Source organism: Lycium barbarum, chromosome 10 (genome assembly GCF_019175385.1).
Source record: "Lycium barbarum isolate Lr01 chromosome 10, ASM1917538v2, whole genome shotgun sequence".
NCBI classification, from domain to species: Eukaryota; Viridiplantae; Streptophyta; class Magnoliopsida; order Solanales; family Solanaceae; genus Lycium; species Lycium barbarum.
Genome location: NC_083346.1, coordinates 48581856 through 48601007, shown reverse-complemented (window position 1 = coordinate 48601007; position 19152 = coordinate 48581856).

Below are 19152 nucleotides of genomic sequence, written 5' to 3'. Positions count from 1 at the left end.
CCTCTCATTGAGTTTTTTCCTAATTATAGATTTCGTGCTAGTGTCAAGCCGGCACCGTTTGAAGCCCTGTATGGGAAAATTATAAAAATCACCTATTGGTTGGTTTAAATTTAGGATATTAGAATTTTCTAGGGCCAAACTTGGTCCATCAGTTTATGCAGAAAGTTAAGTTGATTCAAGAGCGTTGAAGATGGATAAGAGTCGCTAGGAGTCCTATTCGTATGTGCGGCGCAAAGATTTAGAGTTTCATGTTAACGATTGAGTGTTCCTTACAAGTTTTGCCTATGAAAGGAGTTACACTTCACTTTTACGCGGGTGAAAGCATAAAAGCTACTACGAGGTTGTTGGTATTCTAATTGAATTTTGTATTTTAGAGTCACCACCTAATTTAATAAAGGAAAACTAGGAAAACTGGTTAAAATATTTTTCTCTTGGTTGAAAAATCTTTTTTGGTACCAAAGTTCGAGGTAAAGGTTCTGGTGATCCCCTAGGGAAGGTTTTACGCACCCTAGTATTAAAGATCCATAGAATACAGTTGACCTACGAGCTTCAATATGTGATTAATGTATTATTTGCTTAAAAGTGTTTATTTTTCCGCAAAATGTCATTAATTTGTATCATAAACTGAAGAAAAATTTGGTAAAAAGTCCCCCTTAAAAAGGGGGTTTTGGGTTTCAAAAATTCATGTAGGCGTTAAACTCACTTCATTTCCGGACAAAGACACACTTGGATTTCTCCCAGGTAGAGTCACTACTATTTTTGTCCTAATGATATGAGTTTAGTTCCTATGGTTTTAATAACATATATACAAGAACATATGGAGTGTATCTCCTATTTTTTACTATATATATAATTATATAGTAGGAAAGTGGGAAATGCTTTATTAAGTGCAGTTTTAGTCCCATTGAAGCTCAATATGTCAAACATAGTCTACACCAAAGCGATCTCACTCTCAAATCTATCCAAATATATGTCCTCTTGTCTTTATCCTTTTAGGCTGGGCTTATGGCCCAAAATACTTTGAATCTTTTCGTAAGAAAAATCAAGTCCCAATTCAGTCTTATAATGTTTCAATTTAAAAGAGATTCTGAATTTTACAAGAATTAGTCAAAATTTGTGAAAGAAAAATCATTTTTTCTTCTAATTTAATTGAGTCCAAGATGGTCTTATGGATCTCAAAGTGGGCTTGAGGCCCAAAACTGCATTCGTCACGTTTCCAGGTTCTTAAAAGGGGGGCAGAAGGCCCAAAATGTCACTTATCCTCATTTGTTTAAAATTGTTTAGGCTCAATCATACATCCAAACAAGTTTTAGTCTTAAGAAATCTTGTAGTTAGTCTGATTTCATGCATGTGTTAGAGAAATAGGCGAGTTTTAAAAACAGTTTTGGCGACTTCCTAATAATACTAGTGTATTTCCTAAATTCTAAGCATACAAAGGGTTTCAATATTCATACATTGTTATACATACAATATATACAAAGTAATATATAAAAGAGAGTAAGGAACGAGATTTTAAGACTGGTGGGCCTACCTAAGCCCACCAGTGATCATTTTCACCCATGGTTGGCTCTTCAATATATTAGCTTCCCTTTCTATAATCCTGCGAACTCGATCAAGAGAATTGGGCCTCAGGGCCAACATGGTATAAAATAAGAGAAGAGCGCCCAGGTAGTATCCCATGCAAAGAGAAGGGAAAAAAAGAATCGGGTTAGAACGCACCCAACTTATACACAACAATGTAAACAAAAATTAAAATACGCAAGTATCCAAACGTACATATACTAAAAAGATCTAGTTCAGATGCATACTTCAACCAATTTGGATGAGACATGAACTCTATTTAAAGCCCAAGGATATGCAGACATAGGCCCAGACAGTAAAGAAATGCAAACAGTTTCAAAGAAATTATACCAAAGCATGATGGTTCAAATTAGACTCAAGCCCATAAGGTTCACGTGTGGACAAACAGATGGGATCAGAGAAGCCCATTATTCCATGTTTTAAGCTTATTTTAAGAGAAATTCAAGTGATATACATTGTATACAACTCTATGCATATCGGAATGTATATTGGACTTGTATATTCTATGTATATCCATTGTATATAGCTGATATTTAGTTCAAAACAAATAACGGGAAAGGGGAGGGAATATACATGGTTCAATATTTCTACCTAAAGTCATCTTATTCAAACAGAGCATGCAAGGGCAAGGAAATCACCTTAACATTATAAATTTTAACAGAACAGGACAACAGGACACAAGTAATTCAACCTCAAATCTTTACCCCTTATTTTTAGTCCTTTAAAGGCCATATACATTTATATCCTAATCATTAAAATAGGTTCAAGTGACTACTCAGTTTGGCCAGATGTCAAAGTAGTGACAAGAAAGTTCAGGTCCTGTCTTTCAAGCAAACTTAATATTAAAAAACCCATAAAACAACACAGAACACAACCAATGGCAGTTGATGCATTTGACATTTAGGAGCATAGAGGACAAACTAGAGGAAATAAGACATAAACCATGATCCTATTTTACTTAACTCCTAATCTATAAACCTAGGAGATTTAATTGACTTCAAGGAAAATTAGTTCAATTGTTTTTAAGCTTGTTCACCTAATCAGTTAACTACCATAGTAAACTAGTGATTAGATTGTAACACCCTGTTTGGTCGTTATAGTCTCTTTCTGGCACTTACGCCCCTTTTCCGAGCTTGGTTAGCTTACATTTGACCCGAGGGGACCGTTGACATGCTTCCTGATGTGTCTAGATTTGATTTGGATGAATTTTTGTGAAATTTGGGCTCAAAGCGAAAAGGGGTTTACTCAAAGTTGACTTTTGTGTAAACGGACCTTTTTAAAAAAATTGTCAATTCTGAGAGGCTTGGATGGCCGTTTAGAACTTGTGTGTATATCTTGTTCGGTTCCCAATGCACTCAGATGCATTTTGGGACTTGGGTTGGGAAGTTGGAATTGAGGTATCGGGGGTTGACTCGGTCAACGAGACCTCTGTTTGAAATTTTGAGGTCGCGAGTGTGTTTGTAGCGTGTTTTTATGTGGGTCTGTATATGTGGTATGTAAGCAGATGGCCTCAGAAGTAAGTCGGGATTTCGGTTGGGACTTGGCAAAAATGTTGGGGATTTCTGGTACTGGTGTCCGCCAAGGCGACACCAGCACTATCCCAACGGTAGGATAGCTGCTGGGCGGCCAAGCTGTGTTATGTCCTGACCGTCCGACGGTCTGAGTGGACGTCAGGGAGTTGACGTCGTGGCGGTCCCGATGCCTCCATATCGGTATCGGGCCTGTTATATTCATTAAGTGTGTATTAAAAAACCTTAGTCTATAATTTATTGCTATTCCGAAAAATGAGCTCTTGGGAACTGTTCTAAGGGATTCTTAGTGGTAAATTGTTCTAATCTTCTTGCTAATTCATTATTCCAAATCACCTTAGAATCCCTCTTTTGTTGTTAGTTCCTTAGTAATGGAAGATAAACGGTGGATTTAATGGATATTCTATCTAGGCAAAATAATGATAAAATTGATTGGCTTTATGCTAGAATATAATGTATCTAAGGTTGTTAATCATATATCTTCCATTATTAGTGTTGGATTCTTGAATTTAAGAGTTAGGGTTTATGCCCAAAATTGGGGGTTTAACTTGGATTTCGAAATTGGATGAATCCTTGAGTTAATTTAGCAATTAGTTGATGGGTTTTGATCACCTAGTGTGTAGTTAGATATTTTACACCCGAATTTCCTGTTTTGACCTTGTGTGTCACGACCCGACTAGGGCTGCGACGCGTACTCAGGGCTAACCACCGAGCACCGCTCGTTTCCTCACTCGTCATAACCATTTTACATTTCTTTATCATTCATAATCTCATAATCATAAGACAACCATTTTTCATTTGAAAACACAAATGATTTTATATACATGTGCCCCTTAGGCTATCAAAATAACATATACAAATATAACATAGTCATCTTGTGAGACCATCTAACCCACACTGCGTATCTATGAGCCTCTACTGACATATTGTATACATAGACGGAACAAGACTCCGTCGTGCCCAAAATATGCATATATACCAAAAGAGTAATCATAAGCACCTCCGAACGATGGAGTGCTCTTTATCAGCTGACAACTACTAAGAATCTGGATCGAGCTCACCTCCCTGTCTACCTGTGGGCATGAATACAACGTCCAAAGATAACGGACGTCAGTACGAATGTTGGACTGAGTATGAGAGGCATAAACAATAACAATACATCAAAGAAATGAGAGAAGTATCAAAGATGGAGCAACTGTATCTGGCTGTGAATCATATAGGAAGTAATGCATGCTGACTTACTTCATGCGCATCATCATCTCATGTATGCATAACATGTATATGTGCAAGTAAACTGCCTGACCATATAGGTGCGGTGTGATAATCAATAACATTAGCCCGCGTCCAGGCCTCCCGCGTCCGGGGTACCATCTCTTGCCGCCCACTAGTGGTGTCTGCCCATGCCAAAAGGTCATGGTGTATCCATATAGCTGCCCGCCTTGGCGGTGACTGCTCGGCCAACTAGGCCCGGTGTGATTCAATCATGACATGCTCATCATAAAATGCTTATTATAATATGCTCATCAAAATATACTTGTCATCATACATGCATAAAGACTCTAGACAACTGCGCTCTATCGAGGTGACGTAAGGTCGTGAACCCTCGATTCCATTATGGACATATATGAACATTCTGCCTCACCTTGAAGAAGTAGTGCATAAGGTGAGTGTGAGCAATAAATAACATCATTATCAACATGGCATCATCATATCATATCTCTTTATCTTATATGGGCACTTATGGATATAGGCCTTTAGCTTTCCGGAATATAGGAATTCATGAAGAGGAAAGGAATTCATGTTATAGGATTCATGCCATTAGAAATAAAGGACTAGCCTCACATACCTTTGTCGCTTAGTTTCGCTATCGTTCACTCATTCTCCTTTCAGTATCACGTCGCTACCTTCGCGGGAAAATTTGGGATAACGTTAGTTAATCGACCACAAGAACGCATTGTGATTTCTAGGGAAAATTGGGCAGCATTTTCTTTATTTCTACTACTTTTCCCATATTCTATATCAACTCCTAACATTCACAACAACATCCATGATATAGAGACCAACAATCATCATTTATTCACATTGAGTAAAATCCACCATTTCTCTCCATTTGTCCACATTTAATGGTTATAGCACGATATCGCGTTTTCTCTTATATAATACTCATTTCATGGTCTAAACATCGTTTACAACATATTCATAACCATAACGCATCAACATTCATGATTCCATTCTACTATCATTCAATTGTGACACTATTCACTCAGTAATGGTCCATTTTCTATATTCTTCTATATTTCAAGTATCTAAGCCTTCCAATACCTTGAACAACATGGTATAGTCATGAAACATACCTTAGATGTTGGTAGAACAAGCCTTGAATGAGAATGTCACGACCCAACTAGGGGCCGCGACGGGTACCCGGAGCAAAATACCGAGCACCGCTCACTCTACTACTTGTCTTGCTCATTTAATACTCTTTTATCAATTTTACATACCAATTGTAGGAAAATCATATTTAATCAAAACATCAATAATTTATATACATTTGCCTTTCGGCCATCAAAATAATATACATACATATGAAAACATCTTGTGAGACCATCTAACCCACACTGCGTATCTACGAGCCTCTACTAACGTAATGAATGCATAGACGGAACAAGACTCTGTCATGCCCAAAATATGCCTATATGAATGTACATCAAAATAATAGCCATAAGCACCTTCGAACAATGGAGTGCTATCTATCAGCTGACAGCTACTGAAGACCTGGGCCAAGCTCTCCTCCCTGTCTACCTGTGGGCATGAACACAGCGTCCGAAGAAAGGACGTCAGTACGAATATTGTACCTAGTATGAGAGGCATACATAATGAAAGGAGACATCAATAATATGGGGATAACATCAACAAGAGACATCTGGATCTGACTGATAATCATAAATGAAGTAATGCATACTATCTTACTCATACTCATCATCATAACATGTATGCATCATATGCAAGCTGCCCGTCCATGTCGGAACGGTGTGATAATCAATAATATTAGCCCGCGTCTAGGCCTCCAGCGTCCGGGGTACCATCTCATGTCGCCCACTAGTGGTGTCTGCCCACGCCCGTAGGTCGTGGTGTATCCATATCGCCGCCCGCCGAAGCGGTGTCTGCCCGGCCAACTAGGCACGGTGTGAAATTCTCATGACATGTTTAATGTAAATACGCATAGTAATATGCTTATCATAAAATACTTATCTCATCATAATGCGTGTATAAGGCTCATGATCAACTTTACTCTATCGGGGTGACGTAAGGTCGTGATCCCCCGTTACATTATGGAACCATTATGGACATTCTGCCTCACCTTGAAAGGACTAGTACATAAGGTGAGTGTAGGCAAGGAATAATATCATCATCATTCTAGTGTCATCATATCGTATAGCTTATCTCATATAGACATTCATAGGTATAAGCTTTTAACTTCTTAGAATGTAAGAACTCATGAAAGGAATAGGGATTCAAGCTAAAAGATTCATGCCATTAGAAAGAAGGACTAGCGTCACATACCTTGGTCGTTTAGCTAAGATATCGCTCTCTTGTTCTCCGTCGATATCACGTCGTTACCTTCATAAGAGAATTCGTATCAACATTAGTAAACTAACTATAAGAACGCATCGCTAATTCTTGGAAAAGTTGGGCAGTGCTTCCTTCGCTTATACTACTTTTCTCATGTTTTATATTAACTCCCAACATTCATAATATTACTCGCAATATCATAATCGACAATCGTCATTTACGTACAATTGGCAAAATCCACCATTTTCCTCCAATTTTTCCCTTATTTCTACATCTAGCTCATCCTTGCGTTCTCATGGATTTAATGCTTGTTTCATGACATAAACATCATTTATAACGTATTTGTGCTCACAACACTTCAATATTCATAGTTCAATTCCACTATCATTCATTTATGTCACTATTCACTCAACAATGACCCATTTCTATGTTCTTCTACATTTCAAGTGTCTAAGCTTTCCAATGCTTCAAACAACATGGAATAATCATGAAACTTACCTTTGATGATGGTTGAACAATCCTTAAGTTGAAATACTTGAATTAACCAAAACCCTAGTTCCACCTTCTTTGAAATTTCTTCACTTAGATGATCCTTTGTTGTGTTCTTACACTTGATTCCACGAATTTGGTGTTGATAATCTTAGGTTTCCTTGGATTTTCTTGATATTCTTAGAGTTGAAGTGTTGAAGAATACTCTAGAGTTTTCTTGAAGTGTTTGGATGAAAAATGACGTGAAATGGGCTTAAGTCCCTCTTAATAATCCCAAAATCTAATCTTTAATGAATTCTTGTCGGGATGAACAGTGGTCGTAAACCACCATATACGGACCGTATTTTGATTTACGGTCCGTCCTCCGTGGTCGTATTTAATCATTTCAAAAACAAAAAGTTTTTGGCTGAGGAACATGGCATTTTACGACCTGGTTTACGGTCCGTAAACCATTTTACGGGCCGTAAACTGGGTTGTATTTAACCATATCAACACTTGGTAGAACTTGATATTTTTGGCAAGCTGAAGGACGATTGCACTATACGGTCCGTAAATCACTTTACGGGCCGTATAGTGCCATATACGACCACTGGGCTGAAAATTTTTCCGCGACTTTCTTATTTCCAAAAATTCATAATTAACCATTCCCGACTTAACAAAACATCATACACTCAAACTCTTCATCATTCCTCTCATCATACAAGTACGGAGACATTTCCGAGGTGTAACATTTTCCCCCCCTTTTGGAACATTCGTCCTCGAATGTTCGACACTCGGGGATCCTGGAAAAATTTTGCCAGAGTTTCCTTTGTAATTTGGACACTACCTTCCCATTACAACTGTTATATCTCGTATTTTTGAACGTCAGATTAATTGCTGAGGTGGGGCCCACACATCGAGATTTTTTTTTTGGGACATCTGAAAATTCATATGAATCACATATGAGAAGTTAAACACAACTCAAGAAGGACCCTTGGGCCAAATCAAAGTGGAAGTCCTCCAAACGAATATTTTTAAGAAAACGTTTTCGGGTGATCTGACTTCAAGCGGCAAAAACGGTATTATAAGTTTGGAATTTGGAAAAGTACCAAGAAATAGAAGTTGTAGATAATTGCATTAGCTTTGCAACCATAGGTCGTGGGTCCCCACGTGACGTCGGGACAAGGAGATATGAACGTTTTAAGGTCGAAAGGTCAATGGGCTAGGCCCAACTCGGGACCAAACCGAGTTGGCCCAAAAAAAAAATAATAGTAATAAGGCCCAAATTTGTGAGGCCCAACCGGCCATGGTATGAGTTAGGCCCATGTGGGGGCTAATTGTAAAATAAAAGATGACTTAGTAGTCATCTTATCCATTGAACTCTCTAGAGTTTTCAAGAAAGAAGAAGAAAAGAAAGAAGGAGAAAATTGGAAGGGCCATTTCGGCCATAGAGAAAGTCCATGAGAAAAATTGATAAAAATTCTTCAAAAATCAATCCCTACCAAGTAAAGGGTGCTTAACAAGGTGGAGTTGTTGTTGGAGCAAAAAAGGATCCAAAATCATACAAGTTGCCAAGTTGTAGTCAAGTGAGAAGTAGAAGAAGAAAGGTAAATTCTAGTCTTGTTTTATGTGTTATACATGGTTTATATGTGTTGTAGTATGATAAAATGGATGAAATTCATGAAGAAGAGGAAATTGGTATGTGGCCGTGTATATATATATGTGTGTCGGAATCATGTTTCAATTATTTTGTTTAGTGTTTGGTTGTTGTTGTTATAAATACTATATTGATAATGGAAGTTGAATGAATTTTGAGAGGTTGTAGTGTGTATGTTGGTTTTAGCCGTGTGGTTATGGTGAAAGATGGAAGAGAATAAGTCAATTTTATTTAATATTTTGCTTGTTGTTATGTTGTGGACTCTATGTTGCCAATGAATGTCTAAGGACCTTAGTGAAGTTGTAGTAGTGGAGACTTGTTTTAGAAGTTATATGAATGGAATGTAATGTTCTTGCATGCGTGGAAGGTAATGTGGCTAGTATGATGTTGTTGGAATATAGATTATGAGGTTGCTATTGTTTTCATTAAAGTTAGAAAGTTTTTAGAAGGAGTAGTAAGTTGATTGAATGTAGAAGTTGTTAGTGTTGTTGTTATTGGAGTTGTGGTTGATAATTTGGCCGGGTTTGAATTCCAAGGTTGTTGTTGATTGAAATTAGCCAAGTTGAACTTGGTGGGATGGAGTATTTATAGGGGAAGTCCTGCCGAAATTTCGGTAGCAAAGTGTTTCCTTAAGATTCTAACTCTAAGAATCCTAATAGGAGTTTTGGTAAACATGACCAATTTGCAGATTTTGACGAGATTGCGACGTGAATTTGGAATAGCAAAAGGAGCGGAAAGAGGTATGTAAGGCTTCACTCTTCTTTATATGGCATGTCTTAGCTGTAATAAGTCGGGTACGAGCCTCGGGGACAACCCTAGTCCCCGGAATCCGCACCTAAAGTTTTCCACTTTTTGTTCAATAGAATTGAACTAGAAAGTGTGCAAATGATGGAAAGACCTCTTAAATCCTTAGAACTTGCACGAGTGGGACCCGATTACCCTAGAACCCTCACAAGTAATGACATGACACGTAATATATGTAAATAACATACGCCACCCCATCCGGCCCGAGGTGGGCCCGCTACTCTCGGATTTTTCCTTACAGTGTTGCTTGACTTATTAGAAGTGAATCCAAAGGGAACTTTTGATCCCGATTTCGTTACCAAATGATAAGTACTATGACTCCTCCAACGAGGACCCTTCCATGACGGTAATGATAACAATGACGTTAGATAAGAGGATATGCCTATGATACGCACTACCGGAACGACTCTATGACCAAGATAACTAAGCTAAGTATCTTATGTAAATATGAAAATGATAAATTAATTTATGAATATTGTTTATATTTCCTAGCTATGACTTTATTTTCTAACGATTTCAAAGTCTATGAACTGTCACCTATGATGCCCACAATTTCATTCTACGTTTACTTTAATACTATTCTCCGTTGACCATCTCACCTTAAAATATTCGTCCCTTCGAGGTGAGACAAGAGCGATCTCGAGTATTCCATAATGTAATCGGAGGTCACCGGCCTTACGCCGCTCCGATGGCTATATGATTTTTCCTTGGGCTCCCTTGTGTGCTTATAGGATATATACATATAGAAAACATGTCTATGTATATAAGACATGTATATATATATATATATATATATATATATATATATAAAACATGTATATGTATATAAGATATGTATAAGTATATAAAAGATACATATGTATATAAGATAAGTAAATGTATATAAGACATGTATATGTATGCAAGCTATGTATATGAACCTGGGTTGGGGGGGAAAGGATACATGGGGGAAATGGGAAGGGAAATATGTTTCACTACCACCTGATCAGCTGGCTTATCATCCCGGACGCGGGGTGCCCGGACGCGGGATATATGGGTGAGCCGGTGTATATTGGCGCTATGTGGGTGAGCCGGCATTGTTCGGCGCTACGATGTGACCTACCATGTCATGACCAGACATGCTATGATAAGATATGCTGCGGTAAGCTATACTATGACATGATATGCTATGATCTGCCACGACAGGACATGATATGACAAGTTATGCTATGTTATTATACGCTATGACATGCTATGCTATGGTAAGACATGCTATGACACGCTATGCTATGACACGACACGCTATAACATGCTATACTATGATACGATGTACTATGATATGAGGTACTATAGCCTGACATGTTATGATACGATACAATACGATACGATATGATAATACATGATATGATATAAGTTCTATTTTCTATGACTCCTTGACATTATTAATTATACACTATGTTATTACTTGTCTCATTTTCCATGCCTTACATACTCGGTACACTATTCGTACTGACGTCCCTTCTTGTGGACGCTGCGTTCATACCGCGCAGGTTAGCAGACAAGTGGACTTGATCCTTAGGAGTTCTACCAGCGATACTCTACAACGCTCCAGTTGTTCCGGAGCCTCACTCCAGTGGTACTATTTTGTTTATGTATTTTCGGGCACGACAGTACTCGGCCCTTTCTATGTATAAGTGTACTATGTCTAGAGGCTCGTAGACAGATATGCACCGTCAGTTATGTATAGTTAGATATGTGGTAATTTGGCATCTTAATGCTACTATATGAAGTAATAGCGAAGCTTACTAGTCTATGTTCATAATGACGCTACTAATGTTAATGCTCAGTTCAAAATGAAAAAAAATATGGCACTATTCATACGGCTTGCTAACAGGTACAGGTAAGATGATAAGTAAGGGGTGCTCGGTACAAGTATCGGGTACTCGTCACGGCCCCTAAGTCGGGTCGTGACAACAACAACCCAGAATATCTTCGCCTCACAGGGCTATATCACAATATCAACACATTTATGGCCACACACGACCAAAAACATAAAATTAAAACATACGTACCTTACATCATCGACGTCTCATCTTGAATCTCTTCTGGGGATTGGAACAAATGGGGGTACATAGATTTCATCTTCTCCTCCACTTCCCAAGTCATTTCTTCCCGATTATTGTTCCGCCATAGAACTTTGACTGAAGCAACCTCTTTATTTCGATGCCTTCGTACTTGTCTATCCAAAATGGCAATGGGAATTTCCTCGTATATTAGCTTCTCTGTTACTTGCACATCATCAACCAGAACTATTCTCGTTGGGTCTCCAATACACTTGTGGAGCATCGAAACATGGAATACTGGGTGCACGGATTCGAGCTCTGAAGGCAAGTCCAATTCATAGGCTACTCGACTAACCTTGCGAATGATCTGGTAGGGTCCGATATATCTGGGACTTAGCTTTCCCTTCTTGCCAAATCTCATCACTCCCTTCATCGGTGATACCTTCAGGAACACCCAATCGCCCACTTGAAATTCCAAGTCTCGTCGGTGATTGTCTGCATAAGACTTTTGGCTTCTTTGAGCTGTTAACAGTCAGTCTCGAATCGCTTTAACCTTTTCAACTGCTTGTTTGATCAAGTCGGGGCCTATCAATTGTACTTCTTCGGTTTCAAACCATCCAATTGGAGATCTGCATTTTCTTTCATATAAGGCCTCGTATGGAGCCATTTGAATACTGGAATGATAGCTGTTATTATAGGAAAATTCAATAAGAGGCAAATGCTCATCCCAACTACCACCAAAGTCCAGCACACACGCTCGTAGCATATCTTCCAAGGTCTGAATAGTACGCTCGGCTTGTCCGTCGGTCTGTGGATGGAACGCCGTGCTGAGCTTAACTTGAGTACCTAGACCTCCTTGAAAGGACTTCCAGAACTTGGCTGTGAACTGTGCCCCTCTGTCTGTGATAATGGCCAAAGGAATACCGTGAAGTCGTACAATCTCCTTGAGATACAATTTAGCATAATCTTCCGCTGAATATGTTGTTCTAACGGGGAGAAAATGAGCTGCTTTCGTGAGTCTATCCACGATCACCCATATGGAATCATACTTCCCTCGCGTACGGGGTAATCCTACCACAAAATCCATATTAATTTCTTCCCATTTCCACGTAGGAATTTCCATTGCTTGCAATAAGCCTCCCGGCTTTTGATGCTCGACCTTCACTTACTGGCAATTTGGGCACTGTGCTACCAATTCTGCTATGTCTCGCTTGATGCCATCCTACCAATACATCAATCTAAGGCCGTGGTACATCTTGGTTGCACCTGGATGAATGGAATACCGGGAATAATGTGCTTCCTCTAAAATCCGTTGGCGCAAGTTTGCCACATTCGGTACACATAGCCGGCCTCAATATCTAAGAACCCCTTCTATGGAAACTTCGAATGGAGAGTTTTTCTTTTCCTGAGATAGATCTCGATAGTGGCTTAACTGAGGATCTTCCTATTGCCATTCCTTCACTTCTAGATTCAATGATGAAACTGTGGGGTCATTGATGCTAATACTTGCATCTCCTGAATCAATTGGCCGTACGCTGAGACTTGCTAACCGATGGACCTCAAGAACCATTTCTCGCCTTTCCGAAGGAACTCCACATAAACTACCCATCGATCGGCGGCTAAGTGCATCTGCTACTACATTCTCCTTCCCTGGATGATATAGAATGTTCACATCGTAATCCTTCAGTAATTCTAACCATCGCCTTTGCCACAGGTTCAACTCCTTCTGTTTGAAAATATATTGAAGGCTTTTGTGATCCGTATAGATGTCCACGTGCACACCATATAAGTAGTGTCACCACATTTTCAATGCATGAATGACCGCAGCTAGCTCAAGATCATGAGTGGGATAATTCTGTTCATGTTTTCGCAACAGTCTCGAAGCATATGCAATAACTTTCCCATTCTGCATCAATACACATCCTAATCCCACACCGGAGGCGTCACAATATACTACATAGCCATCTGATCCTTCTGGAAGTGTTAGCACTGGCGCTGAGGTCAACCTGTTTTTCAACTCTTGGAAGTTATGCTCACAGGCATCACTCCACTGGAATTTAGCCGACTTCTGGGTTAACTTTGTCAATGGGGCTGAAATAGATGAGAAGCCCTCTACAAATCTTCTATAGTATCCTGCTAACCCAAGGAAACTACGAACTTCCGTGGGTGTCGTAGTCCTTGGCCAAGTCTTCACAGCTTCTATTTTCTGAGTGTCGACTCGGATACCATCATCTGAAATAATATGACCCAGGAATGCAACAGAATTAAGCCAAAACTCGCACTTTGAAAACTTTGCATACAATTCTCGATCTCGAAGAACGCCAAGAACAATCCTTAGATGATCTGCATGTTCTGACTCTGTGCGGGAGTACACCAAAATATCGTCGATGAACACTATCACAAAAAGGTCCAAGAACGGCCTGAACACATTATTCATTAAATTCATGAACACTGCCGGGGCATTCGTCAACCCGAACGATATTACTCGAAACTCGTAGTGACCATATCTTGTCCTGAAGGCAGTCTTGGGAATATCTGCTTCCCTAATTCTCACCTGATGATAACCCGGTCTCAGATCTATCTTGGAGAACCATTTAGCGCCCTGTAATTGATCAAAAAAATCGTCGATTCTGGGAAGAGGGTATTTATTCTTTATTGTCACCTTGTTCAACTACCTGTAGTCGATGCACATTCGTAAAGATCCATCTTTCTTCTTTACGAACAGGACTGGTGCTCCCCACGGTGAAGAACTAGGCCTTATAAACCTCTTCTCAAGTAAATCTTTTAGCTGTGCTTTTAGCTCTTTCAGTTCTGTTGGAGCCATTTGATACGGCGGAATAGAAATAGGCTCGGTGTTTGGTAATACATCAATGGCGAAATCAATCTCCCTTTCTGGAGGAAGGCCTGGTAACTCGTCAGGAAACACATCTGGGAATTCATTCACTACCGGGACAGACTGGAAAGTCGGCGGCTTTGCCTCTGATTATGAACCCGGACTAGATGATAGATGTAGCCTTTTGTTATCATCTTCCTCGCCTTGAGGTAGGAAATAAACCTACCATTTGATGATGCCGTATTACCTTTCCACTCAAGTACGGGCTCTCCCGGAAATTGGAATCGAACTACCTTTGTCCGGCAACAAACATTAGCATAGCACGATGCCAACCAGTCCATACCCATAATTACATCGAAATCTATCATCTCAAGTTGAATCAAATCCGCTGTCGTCTGGCGATCACATATAATGACTACATAGTCCTTATATACTTGTCTCGCTATTACGGGATCACTAACCGGAGTGAATACCTCGAAAGGTTTAATCGGCTCAGGTCTCACCCGAATCAATCAGAGCATATACGTCACGGGAAAATATAGTCAAGGTACCTGTGACAACATCTGGGGAAGACTCAATATCCTGTCGCGCAGCTAAAGCATACACACAGGGCTGAACAGCACCTGGAGTGGATGATCCCCCTCTGCCTCTGCCTCTACCTGCTGTGGTCTGAGAAGTCTGTGCTGTCAGGCGAGCTGACGAAGAACCCGCTGCTGAACCTGTGGGCTGAGTCCCCTCTCTATCTCTCACGGAGGGGCAGTCTCTCATCATATGACCAACCTGCCCGCAAGCATAACAAGCATCCAAACCCTGACAACACTGTCCGGAATGCAATTTACCGCACTGAATACACCGCGGTACTGAAGGTCTCCTCTGGCTAAAGTCTCCCCTAAACTGCGAATCTGAGGCCCTCAAACTCTGCCCCTGGCCTGACTGAGTAGAACGATCAAATCTCCTATCCGAGAATCTAGGAGGTGCACTGGTCACTGTCTGACCTGATTGCCTAGAATGCGTCTGTTTCGGTCCCCCTCGGTACTCACTGCTCTCCCCCATAGATCTAGCCCTCTTACCTTGTCTTCTGTCACCATCACGATCACTTCTCTGCTATCATTGTCGTTCCTCAAGGTTCTGAGCATGGGCCTGTATCGGGTAAATATCCATCCCGTCTTGCAAAGAGGCTGTCAGACAATGTCTGAACAAGTGTGGTCCTAAACCACTCACAAATCGATAGACTCGGTCTCCCATGTCAGCCACCATAGTCGGAGCATACCGGGCCAATGAGTTGAATTGCATACTATACTCTCGGGCACTCATGCTTCCCTGTTTCAAATTCAAGAACCTGTCCGCTCTAGCTCGGCGGACTTCAGGTGGCAAGTAATGACAAATAAAGGCATCCACAAATTCTTGCCAAACGGGGGGTGGTGCCTTCTGTCCCCTTGATATCACCCAATTTTTATACCATAGTTGTTATGTCCCGTGTTTTCGTATAATTGGAAATCGAGAAATAATTACGACTTGTATGTTATAAGGAAATATTTTGATTTTTTGTGCATATGACCATGTTGGTTATGGAATCATTAATGTCAAGACCTCGGGAAAGGCCGAGGGTAAATTTGGAATTTCGGAAATTAGTTTCGGGAATTACAAAACGGGACTTTTAATGAATTGGGCCAAGAATTGGACAACAAAAATTGAAGCCCAAAATTGTAGGGTGGCCGGCCAAAGGCCAAGGCCCAAACCCATTTTTTTTTGTCATGTGCTATGCACATGACCATTACTAATGGATATATATCAAGATGTCTTGCTAATTATCAAGAACAATAACCACACAACAAAAAAAAATGAGCTAGTCCATAAGAAAGGCTCTCGGCCGAGAGTGAGGAGGAGAGAAAAAAAAATTGCTAGCCCTTGTTCAATCCAAAAATCTTAGTTTCCACATAGTTGTGAAGTACTCAAGGCCCTCTTCAACGGGGTATAATTAGTTTGGCACAAGAACCTCGTTTACGACAAGTCGGGTTTTCAAGAAAAGGTAAGAATTCTTCCACTTTTGTGTTATGGAATTGGTATGAATGTTATGATGAATGAAATGAAATGAGAATTTTGTGGTAGTAGTGTATGTGTGTGCAGTCGTGTGTGTGTGTGTGTTGGTGTGTGGTCGTGAGCCATGAGAGTTAGAAGGGGAGGTGAATTGAATCCTATTTAGTTCGTTAGTTGCGTCGTTATAACCTTTAAGACGTAAATGATCGATTGATGAATTAAGTTGGCGTTGAAAAATGATTTCGGACATTATCGGAAAGTGTATGCCTTTTGTATATTTACGTATATCATTGTATATCTGTGGTACTAAGGACTTTAAATATGATTTATTGTTGATATTAATGAATTCGGAATGAAACGACGCCAGTTAGAATGTTCGTTGTAAGTTTTGATGTTTTGAAAGAATTATGGAAAGTAATGGATTTTGGGCAATTTCGTGTATGGCATGGAATGTATTTGGAATGTGTTGGCATAATCTTGAATGAGAGAATGAATACAATAATATGGATATAGATTTGGGATTTTGAAGTTTGAATGAAAGATCTCCAACTTGTGTAGTAAGGTGGACCTTTGAAGTTAGAATGGTTTGATTATGATTTGTGTTGTTGTTGATGTGTGGGCTGTGGTTGTTGATGTATTTTGAGCCGAGCTAAGTCTCGGGGATGTTAGATTTATAGGGGAAGTGCTGCCGAAATTTCGGTAGGCAAAAAAAAAAAATTAAAATTAAGTTAATGGCATTTTTAAGCCTAAGAATCTCAATTGGTAACTTTGACCATTTGTAGATTTCGGACGAAACGGGACGTGACTTTTGGGAGAGCCTACGACGTCTGTAAGGTATGTAAAGCTTCCCACTCCTTCGTTTGGCATGTCTTAGTATCCTAGGCGAATATGAGGACTTCCGGAGCATTTCTGCTCCTCGAAACCCGATCCACAGAAAAGTTACTATTCATTCAATTCAATTGAAGCCTAAGGGCTCTATTTTGGCTAGAATGCCACCATTCGTCCGAAACTTAGTAAAATGTGGTCGGGTAACTTAGAAATGATTATGTATGACTCTTTGGCCTATCAATGTTCGAAAAATATGTTCGCCACCTCAATTTGACTCGAGGTGGGCCCGCTATCCCCGAGACGCCCTATTTGTCTTATTGGGATGTCCTTTTGACTAAAGTTTGAAATAATACTTTCGATTCTGGAACTTCCCTATACGGGATATGTTTTGTATATTACGATGCGCTAAGTTACATTTTGAGCTATACGTACTATTTTGGGAACGTTTTGTGAAATGAAACCTTATATCGACTAAGTATTCGATTATTTTGTACTATGGAACGATTTGTGAAACTATTATGTTTTGAAAGACTATTTTGAAGTATGATTTGCATTTGTTTGCTCATGACTCCGCTCGTGCCTTATTATGACTTCGTTCACCGGTTCCCGGACCGGTTTTGATTCGTGCGCCTTATGATAATTCGGCCGTATGCTGTGTTACGGTTCCCGAGGCTTCACCATAGGGCCGGGTTCCGTTTGGAGTTATGCTGTGATATGGCTCGTGATGCGATACGCTCACCTATGATTATGTTTGTGTTCGGGGATGTACGGAGATTTGAAACCTTCTGGTGTTATGCTGTGTGCGGCGCCAGCGTCTGAGTGGCGACCACGTTCTTGAGCTTTGCATGATTTTTGCCTGCATTATGTATATGTATATGATTTGATACGGATTTTGACACTCCGGTTTGTTCCCTACTTTATCTTTTGATTTGCTTTCAGTTTGGACCATATAGCTGTACTCCGTGCTTTACATACTCAGTACATATTTCGTACTGACCCCCTCTCTTCGGGGGGGGGGGGGGGATGCGTTTCATGCCCGCAGGTACAGAAGCTCGTTTGGGAGATCCTCCGGTTTAGGCTACTCATTCTGCTATGTTGAAGAGCTCCCCTTGATCTGGAGCCTAACTTTTGGTACATACTCCCTGTTGTGCGTGCATTCTGTACATTTGACTCTTTGGGTACGGCGGGGCCCTGTCTCCCCATCTGTCTTTGTTTTGAGTTCGTAGAGGCCTGTAGTCATATATGTGGGGCGAGGGTCCTATGTATGTTTGGTCGATTTTGTTTTCTGGTCTTAAAGCGGTTCCTTTGTTATGATGGCCCTAAATGGCCCTTATGCTTATATTTGCACTGTTGACCGGCGATGGCTATTCCGCCGCTCAGTATGTATTTGATATGACACTCTGATTTGTGCGACCGCTTAAGACATATTTTGATATAAATTACGTTTGATATGATTTCGAAAAATTTGGAAATAAGTTTGGATTTGATAATGAATGTTCGATTCGGTCTGGGTACCCAGGTAGGGTGCCAGTCGCGGCCCACGGGGCTGGGTCGTGACAAAAGTGGTATCAGAGTAGTTTGTCCTCGGAATGTCTACAGGCCGTGTCTCGTAGAGTCTTGTTTATTGATGTGTTGTGCACCACATCTATAAACAGGAAACTACAGGGCATTTAGGATGTTACCTTCTTTGGAATCTTAGATCGTGCGATAGAGCCAGCTGTAGTAAGTGAATTCCCCTTTTTTTTTTCTCTAACCCTTGATTGCAGCTGGAGAGTGGTGTCGACGTAAGACAATGACTGCTGA